This window comes from Danio rerio, chromosome 23 (assembly GCF_049306965.1).
Source record: "Danio rerio strain Tuebingen ecotype United States chromosome 23, GRCz12tu, whole genome shotgun sequence".
NCBI lineage: Eukaryota > Metazoa > Chordata > Actinopteri > Cypriniformes > Danionidae > Danio > Danio rerio.
Window position 1 is genome coordinate 21,787,299 of NC_133198.1, and position 15,094 is coordinate 21,802,392.

The window sequence follows — 15,094 nt, forward strand, 5'->3', positions numbered from 1 at the left end:
GTTTAACTTACCAGGACAAGTGATTTCCGAGAGCAGGATGAAGCTCTCAAGCTGTAGAGCCTTTTAAAGAATGGAGCTCAGCAGAGAGTCGGCGCTCCAGTGAATGTATCTGTGCGAGTGTGTGTGTGTGTGAGTGCGACTGAGACGGCAACTCAAATACCACTTTCCTCCTCCCTCTTCTCTATTTGGCTCCTCCCACAGTCTGCTCTTTCAGGAAGAGCCAGACTGGAGAAATACAAGCAGGAAGAACAACACTTCCCAACGGATACATGACCAAATCAATTCATTCATGCACCACAGTATGTTGTGTTGGTGCCTTATTTACACCACAAATCCTTTGCCTATTCTTGGCCTCAAGTGGTTTTCCGATTGAAGCTTTGGATTCCGGCTGGAGATATTTGTGATGGTCATTTCCCAAAACACCTTTAAATAATCTTTTCCCACGTTCCACCTAAAGGAAGTGATATAAGAGTGTCTGTCGGCTTCATCAAAGTAAATAGAGTCCAGCAGAACACTGAAAGACAGGCAGTGGTGGCCATAAGGAAATCCCGTCATCTGCTTGTACAATTTCAGGAAGACTTCCAAAGAATTACCTGAGAGAGACTCATTCAGTATGACTGTTTCTGTTCTTGGAAACTGCATTCTTCTTGGAAGAAGAGTCTGTGGTTTCTCGGCTCTCCGAGTATGAGTTTTGGTTGAGCGTCGCCCTCAAAACACAAGTTCATCTCGTAAAATCCCGTAAAAGCAGGGAGTGGATGAAGTCCAGCTCAGAGGGACAGAAAGGAATGAAAGTTATGAAGCAACACTTCATTTCACTGACACACCAGTTTCAAACTCACTTCAGAGACTCCGCCTCTGCGTTTTAAGTAGGATTAACTGGATTATCTAAGGAGTGGTTGGATAAAGTCTGGTTTGGCAGACCACCTTTGTGGTGAAGGTGAATGTTCTCCTGAAACACAGATAACATCTGCCATCCAGATGCACAACAAATAAACTAGTCTGACCTAAAGAGATTCTCCTCTCCAGGTCTATTCATTCAATCAGTCAAGTAGGCTTATGGCCGGATTAAATGTTTTTTTTAGTGCGATTAATTGTTGAAGCTTTTATCTTTTAATATTTAGTATATGGGATTATCACGATATTGACGTAAACTTTAAAAAAGATTCCTTTAACAGGTATATGTTTCAACCAAATTAAGGTACAAAGGAATTATAAAGCACAATATGGTAACTTTATACAATAAAGTCTCACTATAAATGTTAGTAAATGGATTAAAATCTACAGTCTACAAAAGCCAGATTAGTTACAGTGTTAATTTTAGTAAAAAAATAAATAAAAATCCACCCCATTTAATAAATCTTAAAAAAAAAAAATAATAATTATTAACTAAGAAAGTATTTGAGGACTTTATACACTTGGAATACTTTAAAGAGCACCTACGATGAAAATCCTCTTTTGGAAGCTATTTGGACAGAAGTTAGAACTGTGTGTAGGTATAGTGTGTCCACAGTCGTATTGGGGTGATATAAACACAATAAGTCTCTTTTTTATATTCCTGACGTTAAAATAGGATACAAATTCTGTTAAATGCATCCGTTGTGAGTGTGTGTGCGTGCGTGAACTTTGTAACAACACATTATTAATAATAAAAATAATGATACATTTTATTTGTAATGGGCTTTCCTTAGACTCAAAGTGCTACAAGGCAAAATACTAATAATACAAGGCAAGCAGAAACAGCATAACAATATAAAGATGCAATAAAACAATAATATAGAATATGATATAGAATATGAACAATAAAATAAAATAGTTAACAAATTGATCATCTTAAGTTAAAAGCAATGCTAAAAAGGGCAGTCTTAAAACGTTTCTTAAAACAGTCCAGGGAAGCAGAGTAATATGGTGGCATGATGATGTGTGTGTCAGAACCCCTGTAGCAAAATTCTGTATATACTGTAATCTTTTGAGAGAACTTGTAAGTAAACCCCCAAAAAGTGAATTACAGAAATCAAGACGTGATGTGATAAAGGCACGGATAAGCCTCTCTGCATCAGGTCGTGAGAAAAATAGTCTAATCCGTGCAATATTGCGGAGATGAAAGAAGGCAGTTTTTGGTTTATGTTGTATTGTGTGTAACTCATCGCTGCAACTCGAAAACAAATACATCCATTAATCATTGGTAAAGTTCTTACTGTAGTATTTCTCACAGATGTTACAAGAGATCTGCTTTCTTTGGGCCCTATCATACACCCGGGGCAAGGCGCAACGCAATTGTTGTTTGCTAGCTTCAGCTTGGCGCAAGAGTCGTTTTGACGTTTTGTGCCACGCTGTTTAAATAGCAAATGCATTCTTGTCTAAAAAGGCAGGCGTGTTGAGGTGTATTGCTGGCACGTTGACATTTTGAGAAACTATGATAGATTTTTCATTAGACCAGAACAAAGCCGGTCTATTGTCCAGCGCAGAGCGCGTTAGTTGTGCGCCTCACTTACACAATGCTTAATACGCACAAGATCAATACGCAATACGCAAATATCTGTACATATGAAAAAGAATTAAAATATCAAGGATGTATATAAGATATAATAAGAATATATATAGGTTATAAATATAAAGGATTAAAATATTACAAAACATATTATTTCAGTTTATTCATAACTATTTCCTATTGTATAATGTTATCATTATAAGTGGCGGTATTATTTATTATATCCATATTTATATTTGTTTTATTAAAAACAAGCTTAGATTTGACCACCTGTCAGGTTGAAACCATATGGGGCACAGCATGTGTATTTGGATATAACTAATGTTTTTTGACCACACTTCGTTATTATTGTTCATTTATTCGTTTGCTAGAAATTAGAATTGAATTTCGAAATAGTTTTGAAACAAATATTTGCGCTTAACAAACTAAATTAATTGTTTATAGGCTAATGGATGTCTGTGGGTACAAGGTTTCCCTATCCACGAGAGCGAAAGTGAAAGTAGATAATGAGAGGCCTCATCTCTTATTCTCACGCTGTAGATGCTCTGTTTAACTGTTTTCTTGCTAGTGAAATGCTCAGTTTTTCCACCTACAAAGTCGTCAAGTAAATAGCAAATGCGCTATGGCACGACTCAACTGGCTTTTAAAGGGAATGGGAGATGAGACTCTGATAGGTTTATTCTCAAAACACACCTATAACTCATTAATAAAATAAGCTCAACCCTTTTAGATCATGCGCCACGGCGCAAAGCGGACTTTTCCGTCCTTATATAGCAAAAGTGGATTCTGACAGGCCCCTAATGCGCTTGCGCCCTGCGCTTTGCACTTTGAGCAAGGATCGTCAAAATAGAGCCCTTCATATCTGTCACTGTGTTGTTTATCTGACTTAGCCGAGGCGGAGAATGAGCACATGTGGGAACAGTGGGCGGGGAGAACTAGCATTAAAGCTGCAGACAACAAAAACAGCTTCAATGTGTTCAGAGCAGAAAACCCAATATTCTGAAAGGTCTAATAAATAATCTGATGGGTGTTTAGAGCTGAAACTTTACAGACACATTCTGGAGACACAAAAGACTTGCATTAAATCTTGAAAAAGGGGTAAAATAGGTGCGCTTTAAATAATAAATAATGGTATTTCAAAGTGCTCAAATTATCAGTAATGTGCATGTTCATTATCATTACAAAATATTGAATATGTCTACATGTCTACAGTCAAGTCCAGGTGTGGATTCTTTCCACATTCCTCTTGATTTGACTGCCTTTGAAACCCACACCCTCATGCCAAGGGGTGTACCTGAGCCCCACTATAAACACAATACCCACAGAATGTGAGCCTGTGGCTGTGGTAACAGATCCCTATGGGAATGTCTGCAGCTCCATCTGTTTTGAGGAAAGGGAATGGAGCGGATGCTACCAAAAGTCTGAAATATGAATGCAAATGATGATTTACTCCTGTGCATAATTTAATCAATTCAACAATTCAACACAAACTGTATCTGAAGCGAGAATGCAGATTGAGATGTGAGACAGATGTGTGCACCCCTGACTTCTGAAAATGAAACTAAATTAAAAGTGTTTCAACATTTCACTGTCCGTAAACAATGATAAAATTCATGAAAATACAGTGTCAGTGTGATTAGGCATGGGATGATAACCGTTTTCAAGGTATGTACCGTGATTTGAAAAAGTCAAGATTTTAAAACCTCCACATTTTTCTGCTATACCATTCTTACAGTATGTGTACGTTTTTTTTTATTTTTTTATTTAGGTTTTGTTTAAGGCTTTTTGGAACAACAGTATTATTAGCAGATAAGATATCCAAGATATCGTTTTAAATTGTAATTAAATCTGTGTTTTGAAAACTAATGAAGACAGCAGAAGTCATTGATTTATTTAAATTTTATTTAATTTGACATTTTATTTAACCTGACATGTTTACTGCTCCAAAATATTTTAAAAGTTTCTCAAAACAAAATATATTTTGTTTAAAGGGGTAAAAAGTTTTTGTTTCTTACCCAGGCATTTCAAAAGACCATATTTTAAAGTAGAACTCACAACACCGAGAAACCGTAATATTTTTATCCAAGGTTATCATACCGTCAGAATCTTATACCGGCCTACGGCTAAGCGTGATAATGATCATGACAACAAGCACTATCAGTGTTTTCACTTCATATAAATTCATGCAAATATCGAGAAAAATGTACAATATTTTACATGGATTTGTTATCATTCCATACATATATCATATATATATACTTTTCATTTTATTTTACAGTTTTAATTTTTTTAAATATTTTTTTTATTTTATATATTAAATTCATAATCCATTTTTATATGAAAAAAAATATTTTCATCAAACTTCTACTGGAATAGAAAAATCTGAAAATAAAACAGATACTGTAGGTATACAGAGAACAAAAATAATTATCTTGTGGTCTCGGTCACTTTGTTACTCCAATTCCCTTTTTCCTCAACTCTCAATTTTCTTAAGCATATTTATTTATAATTTATAAGCATATTTACATATGGATAAGACTAGATTTTGAGTTTGTTGCCATATAAGCTTCTCTGGCTATGTCATGGCAAAAAAACAGAGTTTACAACATATAAATATCACTTTTCTACAATTATAAAAATATTTTAACAATAAAAAATCATCAACATCAATAGTTAATACATAAGATAAAATACATAAATAATAACATATAAGATAAAAAAAAACTACTTTCAATAAAAATTGTGCAATGCTGGAAGGATTCATTTAAAAATATTTCATTTAAAGTTTCTCCAGATATAAATCATTGTCTGATTACATTAATGATAGGGCATTCCACAAGAATATGTTTGGTTTTTGTTTGGTTTTGGTTGCAATGTTTACATTTTGAGGGTCTTCTTTGAGAAAATGTTCATATTTTCGTATTAAATATGTCATATGTAAATTTGGTTGCATTTTAAGAATGAATAATACCTACAGTCTGAATTAATATGGAACAGTTTTACATAGACTACACTAGTTTATCATGTTGTCCGCTACTGTTAAAATGCAGCACTTTTATATCCATCATCAAGACAAGAGGACCATTCATTCTCAGATTTCCATTTATAGTTCTATATTCATCTCTGTCTATATGCAACTCTGAGCAGGTATGAAGACCTCTGATCTTTAACCTTCACGTCGTAACTTCACCCAAGTTCCTGACACTGTTTTGCTTACACTGCAGGATCAATGCTAATGTTGAAGAGCCCAGCTGGCCAGAGTGTCACACTGGTAATGCTGTCAGCACTGATCTGTTTGGGTGCTCATCTGAGCTGCTGAAGAATGGCAGTGTCTGAAAGAGAGGATTATGAAGCAGTGCAGGATTACTTCTGCTGCCCATCTTTCATACTGAAGATCATGCTGCAGGCTCTGAGCGACACACACACACACAGACGCCGGGCCAGACTCGTATAAATGTATCTCCTTTTACAACTCCTATTACACACAGAAATGTCCAAATGAGCTTTCACAGCACCTCTAAATAATCACAAAAACACACACACACACGCATGCACACACCTCTCTTTGAACAAATATATATGTGCACTTAATATGCCTGACTGACTGATTAGTTAAGACAGTGATAAAAATGACTCAATTCAAATAAAGCCACAGTCAGGTTGCCTGTCATAAGCTGTATACATACTTTACTGTCATATTTGCGCAAACGGATCAAATTTGCATGTGGATGGGTTACATTCTTATCAGAAACCAGGAGAGAAACAGAAACCATGTAAAACTTATTTGGCATGTTGTGCATTAAATTAAAGGGCTCTTTTTAACGATCTAGGCGCAAAGTCTAAAGCACATGGCACAAAAGCATTAAGGGGATGTCTGAATCCACTTTTGCTATTTAAGGATGAAAAAATATAGTTTGCGCCCTGGTGCATGCCTAACAGCGTTGCGCTTACTCTCTTAATGAGTTATGGGTGTGTTTTGAGCATTAACCCTTTAAGAGTGTCATCTCTCATTCCCTTCAAGCATCAGTTGTGTTGTGCCATAGCACATTTGTTATTTACATGGCGGACTTTGTAAGTGGAATAACTGAATGCTTCACTCGTGAAAAAACAGTTAAACAGACCATCTGCAGCGCGAGGATAAAGAATGAGCCTCCTCTATTCTGCCTCTTTACTTTCACTTTACTGTACTTTCACTCTTTACTTTACTCCTTCGCTTTAAGGAAATTGTGTTATACACAGTCCACTGAAGACATCCATTAATCTACATATTTAATTTAATTTGTTAAGCGCAAATATTTGTTTCAAAACTATTTCTAAAATTCAGTTCTAATTTCCAGCAAACCAATAAATGCACAATAATAATGAAGTGTGGTCAAAAAACTGAGCTATATCCTAACCCATGTCCTATTGTTATGCCCCATATGGTGATGCAGACGTCTCCAAAACCTGACAGGTAGACAAATATAAACATGCATATAATAAATAATACTTCTAATAATAATAACATTATAAAAAAGCAAATTGTCATGAATAATATAAAAAAAAGCCCCCCGACATGAAGAAGGCATGAAACCAGTGATTTTTTTATATTTATGTGGAAATAACTATGTAACATTTTCATCCTTTATTTTTTCATATGTAAAGATATTTGTGTATTGCTGTACATCCTGTGTGTCTTTTTGCAACTGTATAGGCGCATAACTAATGTGCTCTACGCTGGACTTTAGACCAGGTTTAAGTTGGTCATTTGGCAGTCTATTTCAGTTTTTCAAAGTAGCAACGTACCAACAATGCACCTTAAAGCCTTATTTATACTTCTGCGTCAAGTGACCGGCATAACCCACGGCGCATGCAACGCGCGTGGCTGTGCATTTATACTTCTGCGCGCTGTCTCTGTCGGTCTGCAAAAACACTTCCGAAACGCTAGCTGGCAGTGAGGTGTTTATGTTCCTCTGTGTCGAGTTTCTTCACTGCTTTTTTGCTTTTCCTGGACACTTTCGGGATGTACAAGTGGCTGAAACTCGCTCATTTTGTGGCAGGAACCGGCGGACGTGCAACAACTTTAACTATGAGGTAAACACAAAACAAAACTTTCCATCCGGAGTTCCTTCACGGGACTCCACACTTGTAAAAAATCGCTCGCGCCATTCGCACGGCTCTCGATCCCACCCAGACTCGGCAGCGCTACCAAGCCGACCAATCACAGAGCTTACGCTACGCGTCGTTGCGACGTGTAGTTAAATTTTTTGAGAGGTGCACGTCAGTGATGGCCACGGCCACGGCGAAGGGCTATGCGTCAGCGCCGTAGCATACGCCGGTGTTTGACGCAGAAGTATAAATCAGCCTTAACACACCTCCTTTTTAGACCTGAACAGCCATGAGTCCACAAAGTGGCACAAATGGATTTGCTATTTAAACAATGTGGTGGAAAACATGAAAATTAGGGTTGCGCTGGTCAAAAAATAGCAACAAACCGCGCCAAACATGTCTTGCGCCTTATTGCGCAGGGTGTATGATAGGGCTCAATGACTCTATTTATACCATATGGTAAACACATGCTATTATGAATGTTTGTATTAACTAGAATGACTTCTAAATAATAAAATCACAATCACAGTTCATAGTTTTCTGTAATCCCATTACAATTACTAGTTAAAATGTATGTTATTTTAATTATGTTATAAAGATGTGAGCTTGACGGGTAGTATTTAAGAAGATAATACTTGTGCGTGCTTGGGTGCTATAAATATCTGCAAATATGCAGGTGCTGAGTGAGCATATTTGCCTTTAAAGTGATCTTGAAGTTCTGTGGAGTGGTTTTAAACAAAGGGCGGGGCATGTATGTAACTCCCAATTATGCTGAAACCTGCATGGTTTTCTGCTGAATTCTGTGCAGCGATTCAGAGAATGCTTGATTACAAGTAGGCAGTAGGGCTGAACAATATAACGTTTGAATATCGACATCGCAATGTATTTACTGTATCTGCAATAGTCACATGAGTGCAGGATTAATTATTTATTATACATTAAAAGATAAAGATATTATTAAATATATATTTGTTTTATTTTTTACACAATGGTGACCATGCTATTTTACATTTGATTGTTTAATTTCTGTACTTGAATATTATTACACTCCCCAGAAAACCATAAAGCACTGTTTACTTACTGTTTATTTTGCTTGTAATGTATTATAATTTATGCAGATCCACTGCATAGAAAAATACTTGATCATCTCAGTGGATCTAAGTGAATAAAATATTTGTAAATAGACCGATTTAAGTCGTCTAGTGAAATTATATTCACATCGCATTACATATCGCAGTCAAACAAAGTATAGCAATGTCAGATTTTTGCAATATAGTGCAGCACTAGTAGGCAGAACACTGAAAGCAGTGTCTGCTTTAACACAAGCGCTCAGAAAAAAAGGTTACCCTTTTCAAAAGAGGCCAGGAAAGTCAATACCACAGATTTGTAAAGGTTACACCACAAGAAGAGCACCTGAGCTAATCAATGGCCAGAGAGAGAGGGAGATCAGGGGTTAATGTACTTTCAGTTAAGTGCCATCCAGGAGAAGAGGCCAGATTCTCTCTCACGTGCTGGAGAGAAACAAGGCCCTTTGGGAAGGGTGGAGGACTGGATGAACTTCGCTGTTTATCTTGGGAGGGCAGTTTGTAGGGAGAGGCTAAAAGAGCCAACTCAAATTCCTCAGGAAAAAAAAACTGGAGATTTAAAAGCGTGTGTGTGGAAAAGGGAAAAGCTTGGTCACGTTCTAAAAGTGCAAACTTCCAAAAGGAAGCTGTATTTTTTAAACATATGTGGGTGGACACCTCTCATGGGCTAAAAGTGTCATTCAGAGATAATAATAAACATTTTAAAGTGCTTTTATGAGTGATCATATTAGCTGAGCATGCCAAATGTTCTCACACTTTCAGGGACCCCAGATTCAAGCACTTTCAAGGAAATAAAAAGCACCATTCATTTTTATATCAAGCACCTTTGTTATTTATACCTCAGTGTAGCACCATTAAAGCATTTATACTGTACCTAACATTACATTTACACCTAATATTTACAATAAAAATGCCAGAGTCATTTCAAAGATTTAGACCATTTTAAACAGTCATGTAATAAAATTGGTTGAATTCAAAACTGGAAATGATCAAATGCGGTTTCTGAAATATTGATCAAATGTGCATTTTTTGTCAGTGTTATTGTACAATATTTAAATGTAACATTTTTTAAATGAAGAATTTCTTGTTTTTTCCATTCTGTTTTTGATAGCAGCACAGCACAGTTGTTGAATTAACAACATTTTTTTGTTTGTTTTCAAATTTAATTCAAGCACTTTCAAGGACCGGTGTTTGCTTTTAAGTACTTTCCAGGCCTCAAATCCATATGTCTGAAATTCAAGTACTTTCAAATAATTACAAAAAGTGTGGGAACCCTGCATAAAATATAGAAATGTTTAACGGTTATCAATAATTTCTGAGGTGTCAGGGTGGCACAGTGGGTAGCCGGATCACCTCACAGCAAGAATGTCGCTGGTTTAAACCCTGGCTGGGTCAGTTGGCATTTTCATGTGGAGTTTGCATGTTCTCCCCGTGTTCGCATGGGTTTCCTCTGGGTGCTCCGGTTTCCGCCACAGTCCAAAGACACAGGTGAAATGAATAAGCTAAATTGTCTGTAGTGAATGTGTATAAATGCAAGAGTGTTTGGGTGTTTCCCAGTGATGGGTTGTAGCTGGTAGGGCATCAGCTGCTTAAAACATATGCGGGATAAGTTGGCGGTTCATTCATCTGTGGCGACCGCTGGTTAATAAAAGGACTAAGCCGAAAAGAAAATGAATGAATGAATAGCTCCATAATAAACTTCATATATACTGTAGTTGGTTGTAGTCATAAAAACTCTAAAATGAGTCACAGTTTTTATTCTCTATAATCTATTTCTAATTAAAATTTTAATTTAACTTTATGTCTTTGCATTTTCCATTTTAAAACTGTAATTGGAATTCCATAAGATTTTAGCTGATTTCAATGAGGCCATAGGCTAAGCAAACCACATGAACCGTTATGTGGGTCAAAGGGAACAACGTTACAGTGAACATCATAGTCTGCATGGCTTGTGTGTGTATACACAGGCTATATATGTCATGCCCCACTATCAGCCCATCAACTATTGAGAAATCACACAATAAACCAGACCACTTGTTTATACACTGACGCCTATTCCAACTAGTATATACACTACCGGTCAAAAGTTTGGGGTCAGTATGACTATAAACTATAAATTCATTGTTCAAATGTAGTTTATAATGTAATTTAATAATTTATTTGTGATTTTAATTATGAATTTTCAGCTTCATTGATCCAGTCTTCAGAGTCAAGTGATCCTTCACTCTAATATTAATTATTATTGTTATTGATCATATTATTAATGATAATAGTAATAAAAGCAATAATGACTGGGGTAATCATTTCATTTGAAACTGCACACAATAAGAAAGCAGTTATTTAAAATGTTATTAAATATTTAACAAAATTTTTTGTACATATAATAAATGCCACCTTGATGAACAGAATAATTTTCTTAAAAAAAAAAACATGAAAAACAAAATAAACTGACCCCAAACTACTGACCGGTAGTGAATGTGCCTTTTTAAACAATTAGCTGATTCAATCTCTTTCCAAAATGAATCACCACAAAGAATTACCCAATCTTTTTAAGGAAGGTTTTAGAGATCACTCTGAGAGGCTAAAATGACTCAGATTCTCTCTCTAATCCTCTCATTTTATCCGCTGGAGCCTCGAGGCAGTCAGACTGTCAACTTTCACTGAGAGAGACACTGTGGCGCTTTACATGGTCTGCAAACTAACTGGCTTAGGACCTAGTGGCTAGTCTGTGGCTGAGGATGTGTGTATGCTTTGAGAAGACTTTGCTCTGGAGCATTTGAAGAATACACACATTACATGCTAATCTTCAGTAATCGGTAACGGTCCCCAGAAATGTTCCTCTGCTGATAGACCTCTACTCTCTGCTGACTATCTAAAATTGGAATTTGACTTGTGGCATGAAGCAGCGGTCATACTGGAAATCCACAAAGCACAACCGCTGGAGACAGAGACCAGTGAAGCCGTTGACTCAGACTGTGTTATGACATCCAGACAGACCCCACATTTCCCAACACTGTGGAGGATGATTTCCACAAACTGACATCAGCACTAATTCTAAACTAGAGATTGGACAATGTTTGGGCTGCTGAGAGTCTTTATTAACTGAATGCATTTATCCAAATATTCTTAGGCCTGGGAAAAAATCCAAGAGGGGCTAATAATTCTGATTGCAACCAGGCACGTGCACACATAGGGCTCAATCTGTGCAGTGCACATGCCCTTTTTAGTCTTGGATAGAAAGTGCCCTTCCAAAATGATCAAAAGTGCCCCCGCGACGCGACACACCCTCCGTACCGCCCTTAAGTAGGCGCACGACAACACAGATCTTGAGTACACGCGATCAACCCCCCCTCACCTGCTTTACAGTGCGCGCGCGACAACACAGCTGATCAGCGCGCAAAAACCCCGCTCTTCAGTACGCGCGCGACAACAACACCCCGCGCGTGCGAAAACCCCGCTCTTCAGTAAAACATAAATGAAAAAACTACTGATTAAAAGTTTGAGGTCAGTACGATTTTCTGTTATAAGCTTATCCTGCTCAACAAGGCTGCATTTATTTTATCAAAAATACGGGACAAATTAGGGCTGGGCCGATAAATGATATTATATCAAATCCCAATAAAATTGATGTCAATAACAATGATAAGCTCTGGACTTTTGATATTGATCTAAGAGCAAATCAGCAGAAATGTGCAACAATGAGAATCTAAAGTGTGTTGATATTAGAGATGTACCAAATTTTCAGCCACCGAAAATTTATCGGGTGAAAATGTTATGCTATTTAATATATCCTCGAATTTTTGGGGCTTCAGTGATTGTTGCGATACTCTTTTAAATCTGGAAGCATTAACAACTTATATCGAAGTATATATCATTATCGTTCAATATTTGGAAATAGTTGCATTTTTGTCTTAACGCCTAGCTTTAGTAAAAATTGTAAAATTGTGAAATGTTAATGCACTGTAACCAAACTGTCCAAGTTTATAATATAATTTAATAATTTCTTTCCGTGATTTTAAAGATGTATTTTTAGCTTCATTACTCCAGTCTTGGAGTCACAAGATCCTTCAGAAATCCCTCTATTATTATTATTATTATTATTATTATTATTATTATTATTATTAATGGTATTAGTAAAGCAGCTTTTTATTTTATTTTTATAAATATGTAACAATTTAACCTTTTTTTTACATTTAATAAATGCCTCTTTGTTGAAAAAAAAAATCTTCAAAAAAACTGACCCCAAACTTTTGACCAGTAGTGTAATTCACAACAGAGTAATGCAGTTAATGTTTGACTGAATGTTGTAGGTTGTTTTGTGTCCCTTTAAACAGACATGGATTGATGATGTGCAGGCTATCAGCTAACAGGCAAAAACAAAAACGTATTTGAAGTCTAAGCAAACCCCTTTTCAGTGGAACCGGGTCATAACAAAAGAGTAGTAGTAGCCTATATCTAGATATATATCTAGTGTATGGCAAAATGAAACACTTTGCTTTGTTATATGATAGCTAATAAAGCAGCAACAGAGGAAGTTCCTGACTTTCTTAGTTAGCAAAATATGCTCTATTCACCCTCAGTGGTCAGTGAAATATAAAAATAGTGTAAAAGAGACAGTAAAGTGAAACAGATAGGAAGCACCTGTCACTTCATACTTCTGAGCAGCTATTTTGTTACTTGAGTGAGCATAGCTGCAGTCGAGGACACATCACTCACTCAGAATGTGTGTGGTAAACCTTCACTCCACATTCGCCCTTGGGCTCTACTTTTAACAAGACTGCACGTTAATTTTCAAAGCCTTGTTCGGCTGCAACTCTTGACATCCAGCAGTAAAAGTGCTCATCATCGCCCGGAACTGATTCATGACGGGGATGTTGACTCGCTGCAGCGAATCGGTTCATTTGAACAATTCTTTTCAATGGAAATGATTCATAAATGTTTAAATTATGTCATCCATGAGGACTCCTACATACATAAACGTTGTCACAAATTGTGCAAAAGCACAGTTCAGCTTCCTGCGACCACAAATCCGCCTCAAGATATAGTAGTTAAGATCACTAATGTAGTCCTGATACTGAACGAATCGTTTAGACCAATCTAGTGAATATGATAAAACGACTCACTAGAACAAATACACCCTGATACGTAAGTGCAAGAATTAGTAATCACATTTTATATGCCTTGTTTTCGAACATTTTAAACAACATACTATAGTATGAGTGTGAATGGTTTAATGTGTAAGGTTTACGATCCATTATTGAGTTTATTTTAATATTTATTTAATAAGAAAACTACATTCAACAGTTTGGAAACTCTTGTTAGGTTAAAAAATAATACCAAAGTTATTATTTTGGATCTCTAACACATCAAGAGTGAGTGATAATTATATGACTAATCATGTCAATGAAAATTGTGCATAACTAAACTGTCAATGAGTTGCGTGCATTCATTGTTCATATTTTACACTCACCCCAATAACACTGCGGCGATGTCCGGAAACTGGTAAGGATTGAAACTTGATTGTAATGTACCGTATAAAAGTTTTCAGCGGCGAAACGTCTTGGAGAAAGAAAAGTGAGAGTACCTACATCTTTCTGAACCCCGAGAGCCGATTGAATTTCTGCGGGGAGTATACCATTATCGTATTGTAAATTATGAGAGTGCAGAGTTGTTGTGATAAGGGGAAAAGTACGCCAGTTATAGTATATGTCTTAATTTACCATACACATATATGCTCAGTGGTATTTATATTTAATTACAGAAAAACAAAAATGCTCCTTAAGGCAATAAAAAGGGGACAGAGTGTCTGCACACCCCGTGAACCCCCCTAGTACTGCAAATAATAGTATGAGCCAAATCCCGCCATTGGTCGCTTTCCAGTTTGGAAAACGCAGATCTCCAACCGCCCATCCATGTGTTATTACATCATTGTTTTGCCTCCGTCCCACAGTAACTCAAGTGTTGGAGCTGGCTCCGACCTCCGGTAACTCCAGTAACTAGCTAGTAATTAAGTTGATACTTACCAAGTTTCATATCATCCTTTCTACATTTAGCAGTCAGAAACGTCTTTCTCAGTGGTACTTAAAGAACTAGATATTTATATAAATACCATTAAGGAAAAAACCGTTAAAGTTGTGAATAAGTTATTATTGTGATAAATTATTGTGAGTTAGCAAGGCCTAACATTATTTCTAATTCTTTTCTTTCTTTGTTTATTTTATTTAGTTTTACCTATTGAGATTTTGTACTTTTATATAACTGTTATGCTTTTCATATGTCTACACATCTGGCATTGTTTTGTATATGTCATCAATATGCATTAATAAAAATAGTAACTAGCGATTGTAATTGTGTCTTTTGTAACTAAAATATTGAATCGATTGAACATCTTTTTGTCAAATGCCCATGTTAAAGTGTTTTGGTCAGATTTATC

At 36.3% G+C, this 15,094-nt stretch overlaps 1 protein-coding gene across 4 annotated transcripts in view; it reads right to left on the bottom strand.

Annotated features, from left to right (window-relative positions):
- The window catches only part of wu:fa11c10, a 31,167-nt gene extending 16,918 nt beyond the window's left edge, over positions 1-14,249 (bottom strand). For 3 of the 4 annotated variants that reach the window (XM_003201183.7, XM_073938791.1, XM_073938793.1), the window contains exon 1: positions 12-129. The gene's annotated coding sequence lies outside the window, so the exon portion shown is untranslated. Of the gene's footprint in view, positions 1-11; positions 130-14,131 lie in introns of those variants that run through there. The other variant, XM_003201185.7, reaches the window with a different exon arrangement.
- Positions 14,250-15,094: the final 845 nt, after the last annotated feature.